This window comes from Lissotriton helveticus, chromosome 6, assembly GCF_964261635.1.
Source record: "Lissotriton helveticus chromosome 6, aLisHel1.1, whole genome shotgun sequence".
Lineage (NCBI taxonomy): Eukaryota > Metazoa > Chordata > Amphibia > Caudata > Salamandridae > Lissotriton > Lissotriton helveticus.
In genome coordinates, this window is record NC_136067.1 from 966505927 (window position 1) to 966519176 (window position 13250).

The following is a 13250-nucleotide window of genomic DNA, read 5'->3' on the forward strand; positions in this document are numbered from 1 at the left end:
GGGGCCCCGCAATATCCAAAAAGAAGGGCGAAGTAACAAGGGTAAACGCGGCCATTCTTGGCTTCGGGAAAAAAATTGGCAACTGCCCCACGGCCGCACTACTCAAACTTTATCAGGCAAAAAGTGTTGCTGTTGCCTGTTATGGTAGCGAGCTCTGGGGCTATTGTAGGATAAAAGACCTAGAGGTCGCAGAAAACAACGCCCTGAAAAAGATATTGAGGTTGCCAAGGGGTACCGGGACTTATTCTGTACACGAGGAGTTGGGGGTTTCATATCTAAGTGACAGAATAGCAGTCAACCCGGTTTTGTGCTGGCTGAATTGTTGGCTTAACACCGACATTCCGCTTACACATGCCTTGTTGAAAGATGCCTTTTCGCTAGACGGTAGGCTTAAAATTCCGTGGGTGAAATATATAAGGGATTGTCTGTCGGCAATAGGCCGTTCTGATCTGTTTTATGCCCCTAACTTGATTACAAAACCTGATGTCGTTTCAGTAAAAAACGCCATATTATTGGCAAGATGTACCGACAGAGAAGAGGCTGAGATACAGAAGGGTAGCGTCCGGAAACATTTATTACTCAAAACCTGCCCACAAATGGAGCCTTATTTGACATGGCCTATGTCTAGCTATGAACGGTTTCTGTTAATAAGGTTCTGTTTTGATCTATATCATCTTCTACTGGCGGTACCAAGTGGGGCACAACGGGGAGAAGTGTTGCCAGCTTGTGGCTGCGACAGTAAGTCTCCTCAAGATCTGGCACACTTTCTTTTTATCTGCCCTTATTATTCTATCCCACGGAAATTATACCTTAAACCATGTCTTAAAAAACTGAATTTTTTACAAATTAAGTCCGCACTTTATTACCTACAACTACTGAATTGTGACTGTACCTTATTTGTCTGTAACTTTTTAAAAAAAGCTATTTGTTTTAGGAAAAGTATGGACGGATAATTACGCTGTGAATATTTTAGGTGTTTTTTAACTAATATAGTAATTTATGTTTTTAATCTTATATTGCTCACGCTCATAGCACCCGCTGTACCTTCTCTCTTTTGTACTGTATTCTGTGTCCTCTATTTGCCACATGAAATGTATTGTCTGGAACTGTTTTTAAAATGTGTATTTACGAACTGTACTTTTATGATTGTATGTTCTACAATCGAATAAAGACTTTTGAATTTGAAAATTTTGAATAACTGTGCATGAGAGCTAGTGAATGTGTGTGTGGCTGTATGGATCATTGTGAACTTGTATCAGGGATTGTATAAGAGAGTAAATATGTGTTAGTATATGTTTGAATAAGTAAGGTGTGTATAACTGTATAGTTGAGGAAATGGAGGTGAGATTGTTTCTTTGCATGACTGACTAGGTGTGTGAGTAACTCCATGGATGAGTGACAGTGTGTGAGTGTCTGTATACACTGAGTGTATCTAAGGTTATATTAGAGTCTGAAGAGGTTTATCGTATTAGCACAAGAATGATGTCAAATGAGATGTCATCAGTGATGTCATCAGTGATGTCATTTGAGATGTAATCAGTGATGTCATCAGTGATGTCACTGACCATGTCATGAATGATGTAATATGTGACATCATCAGCAGTGGATTGCGGGTGCGCGATATATAGTTAGTGCAACTAACTATATATGGAATTTCAATGGTTTTGTGTGAGTAAAATAAGGTTTTGTAAATGCTAATTCCTAACTATATATGGTCTATAACCTATGGTTTTTTCAGTGAATTTTCAAGGTTTTGTAAATGCTAATTCCTAACTATATATGGTGTATAACCTATGGTTTTTTCAGTGAATATATATATATATATATATATATATATATATATATATATATATAAATTACAAAAAAAACAACTCATCTCCGATTATGTATACAGAAATTAGTTCGAAGAATCCAGAAAACGAGAGATGACGAAAGGCTTATTAAAGTCAGTAGGAGGTCACCATAAGAGTAATACTGTGTTAAATGTATAAACCACAGTAGTGATCCCACATTAATAAGTCACTGTTGTGGCATAAGTGAAGTGCACATCACACTCCTTTTTAGAATACTGTCTCAAAAGAGAAGAAAAGAAAAACAAAAGAAACAGGGACAGGCACAGAAAAACAGAACAAACAGCCTATAATGTAGATCAAAATACAAGAAAAATCAAATTTGGAACAATATTTATGTCTTCACATATTTACACACAATTACTGATTCAAATATACAAATAACTCTACTTATTCCGGGGTTCTCTCAAGACACATGATCAGTGTTGCTGGGCCCAGCACACACAGAATGTTACTACCAAACTAGATCAGTGGTTTTAGAGAAAGTAATGCATCTCCCCATCTGTGTTGTGTCCCAGGCTAGTCGCCCTCAAATTACATATCCATCGTGACTCTTTTTGTCGTAATATTAGCTCCCTATTGACACCTTTCGCTGGCATTGGGACATGATCAATAGCATGGAACCAGAACGAGAAGTCTTCTGGATGTTCATGTACAAAATGGTTAGTGAGTGGGTATCTAGTGTCTCTGGTTCTGATGGCACGTCGATGTTCCTGAATTCTTGTTTTTAGACTTCGAATAGTACTGCCTACATAGATGGTTCCACATGTACAGCCTAATACATAGACAACATGCGTGGTGTTTCAATTTATGAAATGGCCGACCGAGTATTGCTTGTTGGTGTTATGACTGAAACCTAGGGTCTTATTCTTCCCCAGAGGACAGATGTTACACATTCCATAGGTAAAGAAGCCTTTTGGTTTGGCGGGTAACCAAGTATGTGCAGTCTTTGTAGTAGTTACATAACTCGGGCAAAGGATGTTTTTCAAAGCCTTTCCCTTTCTATAAGTGATCGACGGTCTGTTTTCTTTTTTTTCAAAACAGATTTTATTGAAAGATTGCATATCAGACGCAGCTCTCCGTACCCCAGAGTCCATTGCAAACATTTATACAACATCAGACAATTGGCAATCTGGGTGTTTTTTTTATATTTAGCAACAATAACAAAAAAAAACCTTGCCCTACCCCACCCTCCTCTGAGCTCCCCGGACCCCCAACTACTCCCCCCAAGACGGTCTGTTTTCAATCAACTCTTTTAGGCCTGGTATCTCAGTCAAGAGGTGTCAATGTTTACGAAAAATGTTGAAAATGTTACCACTATGCGAGGTGTATTGAGTTATAAACCTCGCTCTGGAATTTCTACCATCCCCGGTAGGTTTTTCACGTAAGGTGTCATCTCTTGTTAGATTGTGGATCCTATGTTCTGCTCTTTTTAGAACCCCCTGTTAATATCCCCATTTGGCAAATCTCTCGATGGTAACGTTAATATGAGTGGTAAATGTTACCCCCTCACTACAGTTGCGTCTGATTCTTCTTTCGCCAAAGGGGATGTTGTTTTTCACAGAGCGGGGATGTGCACTTGTTGTGTGCAACACTGCATTGCACACAGTCTCTTTTCTGAAGAGAGTGCTATGTATCTGACCCATTTTTATATAGAACTGAATGTCCAGGAAGTTGATGTGTTCCTTGTTAAGCGTCATGGTAAATTTAACATTAAAGTTGTTCACATTTAAAAAGGTAACATATTGGTCCAATTGCTCGACCGACCCAGACCACAAACAGATCACATCATCGATGTACCTCCCCCAGTACACGATGTTATTGGTCCAGGGGGAGGCACCTCTGCCCCAAGCTTGCTCCCTCTCGAACCACCCCATAAAGAGGCAGGCGTACAAGGGAGCAAACTTGGAGCCCATCGTTGTTTCACGTATTTGGTGGAACCAGCTACTGTCAAAAAAAAAATAGTTGTTGGTCAGGATGATCACAACCATAGAGACTATCATTTCATTATAATCATATAGGCCTGCGTCATGCTTATCCAGAAAGGACCGTACTGCCCTAATGCCATAGTCTTTATCAATGCAAGTATAAAGACTCTCTACGTCAAGAGTAACAAACATTAAATCGTCAGACCAGTCAAAGTCTCCGAATTTTGTCAAGATGTCCTTACTATCCCTAACGTAAGATGGCAAGTTAGGGACATATTTTTGGAGTTTTAAGTCTACAAACTGGGACAATTTTTCAGTGGGTAACCCCACCCCCGAGATTATAGGCCTACCAGGTAGGAATTGTCCTCCTTTGTGCACCTTAGGTAGCACATAGATACAAGGAAAGGATGGACATTCAACCAACAGAAATGTATATTCATCTTCAGTGATCAGTCCTATCTCTCTCCATTCGCTCAATTTAGTATTTATGAAGAGGGTACTGTTCGGAATAGGATTATTAGGTATTTCCCTATAATAATCTGTATTATTAAATTGTCGAGTTATTTCTTGCCTGTAATTTTCATGGTTCATGACGACGATGTTCCCGCCCTTGTCGGCCTCTCTTATTACGATTCTATGATCATTATTAAGTCTTTTCAGTGCCAGTCTCTCTGACGCAGTGATGTTTTGAATGACCTTGGTTGTAAACCAATTGGGAATTTCCTGGTCATATAGGTCCTTAGTGACCTTGTCATAAAAGATATCGATATTGTGGTGATAAGAATGAGTAGGTAAAAACTTAGATTGAGGGTGAAGACCAGTATCTACTTTTACCTTTGAGTTATATCCAGATCTTTAAGTAATGTGGGGATATCTAGATCCTCATCCTCATTGAGGGTCAGAAGACAGTGTATACCACGTACCTCCCCTATGGTGTGCGTCCCAATATTCTGGTTGTCAGTGGTCCCCCCTGGGTCAAGAGGCCTGTTTGAAAAATAATAATATGTGTAGATATGTATATATATATGTATGTGTATATATATATGAGGTATTACTCCTTGCTTTATTTTCCTTTCTTTGGTTGTGTCTGTAACCATGACTGGGTGTCCATTCCCTCCTTGGTTCCTTCAGACCTGGTAATCAATGGTTCTGTAGGGTGGAGTTGGTCTCCTGTATTTTTGTATATATGTATATATATGTATACTATTCTTTTTTGGGATTACTGGTTACCTCCAATCATGCTCTCTTTTTTAACCCCTTCTGTGCTGCCGTCGGCCGTTGGCCGACAGGAGCACTACCTCCCTAGTGCTGCCTTCGGCCAATGGCCGACGCAGCCCCGCCCACCCTTTAGAACGCCCACACCGCGGCGGAAAAACCGCCGCGGTTAAGGTGTTAAATTGTATGTCGATTTGTTATATTGGTGTTGCTACATTTTTTATGTTGTTATAGATGTACTTTGTAAATATATGTATGTAGTACCTTTATTTTGCACATGGTGTGTAAATAAATTAAGTGAAAATCTATCTGTTGCTGTGCCGTGTCTTCATCTGCGAGAATCGTGGGGAGAAGAAGCTGATGCAATATGTATGTAGTATGTATTATATATTTATGTTGTATGTCTGTGTATTTATTATGTATTTTGTAGTTGTACTCTTTGCAGCCATGAAGAAGTTCCGAAAGGAACGAAACGCGTTGGCTGAGGCTTCTTTTTAAAGATTGAAAAATAATGGACTTAACCTTAACGATACTGGCTGCTAAATGCAGCGTTGCCTTATTTGATCTCGGACCACTTGGAAACCACAGTGTTATTGCTGTTCATATGCACCGGATTCCCCCTTATAGGCCCCTCTTCGACATGGTGGCCTTTTAAGACCTTTTCGCAACAAGTCTGGCAATGATCCTGATGTTTCAGGCTTTTGCCTCAGATGCACCCCAGCTGGTTCTGAGGCTTCTTGGCCTCCTGGCCTTGCTCATGCCCGCTGGTATATGCGTGCAATGCAGTAGAACCTTTATTTTCAATGGGCTCAACAATGGGGTGCTATGCAGTAGAACCTTTACTTTCAATGGACCCAGAGTGGGGTTGCCTCTCAGACAACATCTGCATTTTAGAAGTAGCAACCTGGAATTTTCAGTCGTGTCCAATGGATGCCAATATGACTAGAAGACCCTTATTACTGTCCCATCCAGAGCTCAGAATAGTGGCAGATGAGCCTACTCTGGGCTGGGAAGGTCATCTGGGCGATGTGGAGATCAAATGTCTCTGGTGGAACAGTGTCATCATTTTAACCTTCATCAGCTGAGCCCTATACACTCGTCTCCCATTCAATAAAGCAACAAGTAGGGCGGAGCAGGTTTCTGAGGCTTCTGTTGAGAGGGTCTGAGGCTGTGGCAGTGCCTGGACCCGGGCAGGAGAAATCTTACTGTCAGTAATCTGTCAAGTTCTCTAGACATTGGCGTTCACAAACCACACAGATGCACCTTGCCGATCATGAGTGGCAGCTATCCCGGGAGCTGTCTCAGGTTAGTTGTTTTTTAGCAGAGTTCTGTCCTCAGTAGATTTGTTTGCTACATTGAGAAAGTTCAATATCCAGCCTTCTGCACCCTGAGTTTCCCTCCTCAAGGTTGTGTAAGAGCTGCGTTCTGCCTTTGGTAAGACTCTGTCCTTTATTCATTCCTACCTCTGTTGCTGATCCCCCTGGCCCTGTATGAGGTCAGGGTGGACTGAGCCCATCGCATCTTGGGAGCCCCAGGTTTGGGCTCAGAGCATTGGGTTGGGGACCTATTGGATTTGAGCTTCTGCCATCTACTTAATCTAACCTGGCCACTGGTCTAAATCAGTCACATGGTGCCAAAATAAACATATTGCACCTCTTCAAGAAAAAAGTCTGATGCTCTTAAGTTTTTTTTCTTTCTAACTCTGTGCAAAGTTAATAGTTACTAATTGCCTGTTTTGGCCCTTTTCATTCAAGCCCTCTTTGTGATGCGTTTTGTAAAGGGGCTTTCATATAGGTTTTCCACTGCTCCTTTAATTATGCCACGATGGGACCATAATGTATTCATTACTGTCTGTGCTGTTTAAGCCTATACACAGTTGCAACTCGAAATTTTTGACGCTCAAGCCATTTCACTATCACTCAAGTCATCATCACTTACATTTCACAAAACTTGTCTATGAACTGCACGCTTTATTTAATTCATATCACCTTTTTCCTTGACAAGTAGGGTACTTTGCACTCAGGCATCCTTTCTGTCAAAGGTGGTGTCAACATTTCATGTGGGATGGTCCATCACACTCACTGCAACCCTCCAAGGAAGAGACGAGGCTATACTGGCTTACTCCTAAGTCACCACTTAGTTTGTACATAGACAGGGCTAAGTATCACAAGGTGAATGGTAAGCTCTGTTGTGTTTGTCAGTGTGAAGAAAGAAAAGCCAGCCCTGAAATAGACCTTATCAAGCTGGATTGCCCTTTGTATTAGGCTGTGTTATGCTAGCCAAACATGGTCCTCCTGAGAGCCTTTGTGCCCATTCCAACAGGGGAAAACAGTAACTCCTTTCCTTGTTAGGGGTTTCTGGTGATGAACATCTGCCAAGCTACCTGGGCTTCAGTCTATACATTCACCTGGCACTACTGTATTGACTTTCAGAATCACAGAGAGGTAATTTTTCCTGCTTGGTCTTGCAGAATTTCCTGGTGTAAAGTGTACTCCTCAGACCCTCCATCTTTGGGAAGGTTCTGCTTTGGTATTGATTCAAAAGTTGAGTAAGTCTTCCAGGTGGATACTCTATCTAACTGCCGATTCCTCACCACCAACCCACCTCCATATTCTTTGGAGTGGATTTCGGTTAGAACAAATGGTTTAAAGCTAGAGATCCCACACTGTTGACATTCCAATTTGTCCATCTCTCCATATCTCGAAGGTGTGGAAATGATGAACTAATAAACATTAGCATGCAACTGTGGCAACAATAGGGGGTTCTATGTTGTCACTTCCAGTGTTGGGACAAAGCTGCCAGGTCGATCATAGGCACCATCTGTTGGCAACAGGGACCTATTTAAGAAACGTTTTCCCTATCCAGTCTGGTGCCTGGGGGAATTCTATCCTTCATTCAATTGGTTCTTGCTGTACATTTTTCACATACCCATGCCAAGCACATATTATTTCAATCCTAGCAGACCAAGCGCTTCAACCAAACATGATTGACCACAAAGAATTGTGTTTGTCGCCATTATGGATTTTTTGCATTTCCCAGCTTCCTTCGTTGGTAGCTGGTTGAGAAAGTTCCTGGGTTCATTCAGTGCATCTGGTTCCAACGGTCCTGTATTCATTTTGGCATACAGCACGCTATGCTTGCTTATGTTTTTTTACCTTGTACCGTCAAGAAGTGTCAGCTTGTTTTGTCCTTAAATGCTGGATTTTTGTCTTTTAAAAGTAAGGAAAGGTGTTTCGCTTTTCCTTCTCAAATATGTCAAGGAAAGCCTGGTAGTTGAACGAGGAGTATTTGGCCAACAGAACATTCCAGAACCAATTTAGAGGCTATGGGTGCAACTTGGAAGCGACACAGCCAAACAGCAAGTAAGTATATAACACTTAGTTTAATTATGTATTCAGGAAGGGTGATCCATGTTATCCTGTGCAAAAAGCTCCTCTTCCTCTATTTACTTGGCCCATCATCCATTGTGGGGTCAACTGACAAAAGATTTTGCACAGAAAGACCAATGTAAGCATATGAAGTCTCAGTCCATCAATGGCCCCAGCAGGGATCCTGTATTTCCCTGTAATGTATGCGATGAGATCCTTTGACCTACATAGAAACCTTTCTTTGAACTCCTTAGGGCACACAGTTTACTTCTTTGTAGCATTTATATTTGTCAGATTGTTTATCTTCTGAATATATGCTTCCACACATTTTATGGAAATAGCTTTTATTCTGCAATCTCTTTTGTTCAAGTGATATACTTTATACAAGTTGACCTAGACAGAAAGTGTAGTAGCTGCTATTAATTTAGGCAACACCAATATATTCTTTCAACATTTTGGAGTTGCTTCCTAGTAGGCCAGTAATTATTCATTTACATTTCTGACACAACATCATATGAGTTTACACTGCCTCAGAATTTTAGGGCTATGACGAACAGGCATGACTAGCAATCTGCTACAAAGTTACTAGTTTTTCTACATAGGCTCTCCGCAGAGCCAGTGTAGGTCTCTTTGACCGAGTATACAGAACAGGCAAGTAGCTACTCCACTAGACAAATATAAATCCAGGAAGCAACCACTTTAATTATGCTTTGTGGATTTTAGATCAGTTTTTGACTATGTACACCAGCAAGCTCTTTGGGAAAAGTTGGAAAAACAAGGAATACCAGCTAGCCTCATAAAAGCAATTCAATTACTGTATTCTAACACTTGGATCAGAGTGCGAATAGGTGACGGTCCGCACTTCTCAAGGAAAATTGATACCTCTTGGGGGCTAAAGCAAGGGTGTGTTCTTGCTCCATATTTATTTAACATGTTTTTATCAGATCTAACACACGTCCTGGACAACTAGAACGCTCATTTCTTAAGTTATCAGAAAGACATATCTGATTTACTACAAGCTGACGACGTCATTCTACTAAGCCAAAGAAAGATAGGGTTACAACGTCTTATAAACAGAATACCAAATTACTCTCTAGCAAATGGTATGGCAAGGAACTAGGCAAAAAAAATGTGATGGCAGTCAATAAGATGACACAGAAAAAATACAAATGATATCTTCAAAACCATGAACTAGAGCAAGTAAAAACCTTCACTGAATCTGGCCTGGTGAGCATCGAAGGACCCTGCGACGAAAAGTCTCTAAGACCGAATGTAGAAAGGGTGACTGGGACCAACCGTGTGAGTCAAGCTGCCCACCTTCAACTGCAAGCCGGCCTGGGTCTCTGTTTCATCCTGCTGGAAAGCTCCTTAGGTCGTACTTCCACAAGTTTGACCGGGAGCTCTTCGCAAGGTAAGCTGGCAAACCCTCACTGAATCTGGGCTGGCTGAGAGCTTCGAGGAACCCCGGGAAGAAGAGCTCCAGAAAAGTTTCTAAGTCAGGAGGTAAAACTATGACCGAAACCTACCCTGAGGGGTAGTCACGCATGGCTCCATCGCGATCAGCCTGAAACTTTGACTTTCCCAATAGGTGCTATAAGCGTCTATGTGCTATATAGTGCTACATCTTTAAAAAAAATCATATCTCAGGTTTCCTACATTGGATTTCTTTTCTTTTTGATGTCATTTTAAAGATAAAAATATTTCCTATTTTTAAACATTGGTGTTGGATTTTTATTGTGTGTTGTGTCTTAATTGTTTACTGAATTAGTGTTTTTTTTGTTCCAGATACCTGTCTTTGAAATTAAGCCTGCCTGCTCTCAGCCAAACTACCAAGGGTTGAGCATGGGAATAATGTTCTAAGGCATATTCTGAGCCTTATATTGTGTTAGTTGCCTTCTTTCCAGTGGTAGATGCATATTTACTACTACTAATAACCCACTTTCCAACAGCCACACTCACCAACTACAGAACTATCTCCTTCCTGCCACTCCCAGCCAAGGTCTTAGAGAAACTAATCAACTGACAACTCGCCAACCACCAGCTCCACCACACCATGTAGTTTAGATTAAGGCCCAACCACAGTAAAGAAACTGCACTCATCACCACCACAAATGACATCCACACGATTCTTGACAGAGGAGCCACAGCATTCTCCTAGACCTCTCTGCAGCATTTCACATGGTCTCACACCCCATCCTCATTGTGCGCCTGGACAAGATTAGCATCCAAGGATTCGTTCTCTGCTAGATCTGCTCCTTCTTAGTGGATAGAACACAAGCTGTCAGCCTGGCACCTTACTTCTCAGAAGTCTGCAGACTCATCTGTGGAGTGCCTCTAGGTGCATCATTCAGCCTCACCCTCTTCAACGCATACCTGATTCCTCTGGCTAAAGTTATCTGCGCACATGATATCGACATCCTCTCCTAAACTGTTAACACCCAACTAATACTTTCCCTCCCTGACAAGACTGCCAACACAAACAACAACTTCAATGGCAGCATGAGTGAAGTTGCTAACTGGATGAAAGCCAACTGCCTCAAACTCAACACCGACAAGAGAGAAGTAGTGAATGTCAGCAAGAACACCTTACCATGGGACTCCAAATTGAGGCTGGCCAGACTTGGACCCACATTCACACCCAGCCAGCACTCCAGGAGCCTCAAAATCATCATCAACAACCGCAAACTGGACATGACTGCACAGGTCAATGCTGTCACTGCATCACACGTACACACCTTAAAGATGCTGAGGAAGATCTTCAAATGGCTCCCAAGCAACACCAGAAAAACTCACTTGTCTAGTCCCCAGACTAGTTGGACTTTAGGAACACCCTCTAAGACGGGATCACCAAGCAACTTACCAGAACACTACAAACCATCCAGAATTAGGCAGCCAGACTCAACCGTAACATCCCACACAAAATTCACATCACACTACACCCCAGGGCACTCCACTGGCCTCCATAAACAAACACGCTCATTTCAAACTCCTCACACACACACATTCTAGGCAACTCACAGCTTAAGCTCCACCTACCTGAATAGTTGTATCTCTTTCCATCAACTACCCAGACACCTCCGCTCTGCAGGACACTTACTAGCACTCATCCTAGGGATAGACAGAACATCAGGAGAACAGGTGTTCTCTTATATTGCTGCTAAAGCATGAACCTCCCACTCTACATCACAGCATCCTCCTCTCTTCTTCAATTCTGTAAACCTGGATTTTCAATTGAGCAACCTACACCAGGCAGGGCTAGACACACACACATGCCCAGTGCCAGGATACCCTGGAGGGTGATAGTGCGCTTTACAAATACACATAACATTAGTGGTGCTCTCTTGATTGGAAAAAATGCCTTCTAGCGTAATTTCCTAAAGAACAGGATAAGATCGGTTTTGACTTGAAGAAAGACCTGTTTCGTGGTGAGGACTAATCATAGGCCCTTGAGAGAGTATTTTATATTATGGATTAGTGACTGGTCCATAGGGAAATAAACCACTGTGCAGGTATTTGCCTTTTTGTATGTAGTCCTCCTGATTATTATCTCACCAGACCTCTGGTTCCATTTTTCTTTTGGGGTCATTTCCCCTTCTGGGGCCTCATCCTAAAGAGTTATGCCTCTATCTCTTCTATTCTATCGAAGTGGTTGTCTGCTGTCTGGTTATCATCATCTGATGAATGAGAGGGTTATCCGGCTTTGGGGAATGCTTCGGCATGGGGATAGGGTGCAGGGCCTGCTTTCAGGTTACACCCTGTCCCCAGCACTCTCAGTGTGGATAACTGGGATTGGTGCTTAGTTAGGAACAGGGGGAATGGGGAAAATATTTTTTAAAGCAAATTTGGTATTGTGGTAATTGAAAGGAAGCTATGTCCCTAAGTATTGATGAAGTGGGTATTTTGCTGGTACTGCAATACCAAAGAAACTTTATTTTTAAAAAAATGTAATAGAAATAACAGATATACTAGTGAGAATGGGGTGGCGTGGGGGTTGTGTGCAAGCTTTGGCCGTGAGGCCAACTCCTGCTGTACACGGTCAAAGGCATTGCGATGCAGGTGTTTGGCTGCCTGCAGGGTGGGGTCGATTAGGGAAGGCAGAGGCTATGCACAGTCGGTTATTGGCTGCCAATTGGGGGGTGGGGGTGGGCGCAGGGATTGGCCAGAGGCCAGGTCCTGCTACATTCATGGGTGGTTGGGGGGGGACTTGGTGCAGTGCCTCTCTAGAAGCCAGGTACTGTGGCCTAAACCCTTCTGCACTCGGTCAAATGCTGTGTGGAGCAGGGAGTGGCTGTTAATGGAAGGTTGGGCACAGGCCAAAGGCCATGTGCAGAAAAGAGTTGGTTGTCTGTGGGTGGAAAAGGTTTGTGTGCAGCAGGGGTTACCCATCCGTGGGAAGGTTGCATTCAGGAGCTTCTCATAGACATTTTTACTTTTCTCTCCTGCATCCTTAGTAAGAAATTGAAGCTCAACCTATGTGGAACACTTTGAAACTCCCTTTAGAAAGTGTTTAAAAAGTTAGCTACTGTCAGGCCTATGGAAGGAGTGAGATCCTATTTCATTTGTAAACAGTTGTAAAGTCTTAACTTCTTGTGGTCTGCATGGTTACTGGAGTTAGTGAGAAAGGAAAATCCAAACTCAAACTGAAGTAATCCACTCTGCTTCCTAACACATCCATCAGAAAACTCATAATTACACAGTACACACCAGCAGTGGACTAAAAGGTCACTTAGCAGCTGATAGAGCATAAAAATGTGTAAACATAATACACAACGAGATGCAGAACTGAGAAAATGAATTTGAAATGTTCACATTGCACACATTAGATAGAGATATATGGTAAATAGACAAGAGTAGCAGAAGCCACGTAAAAGAGTGCTTTTAAACTTAAT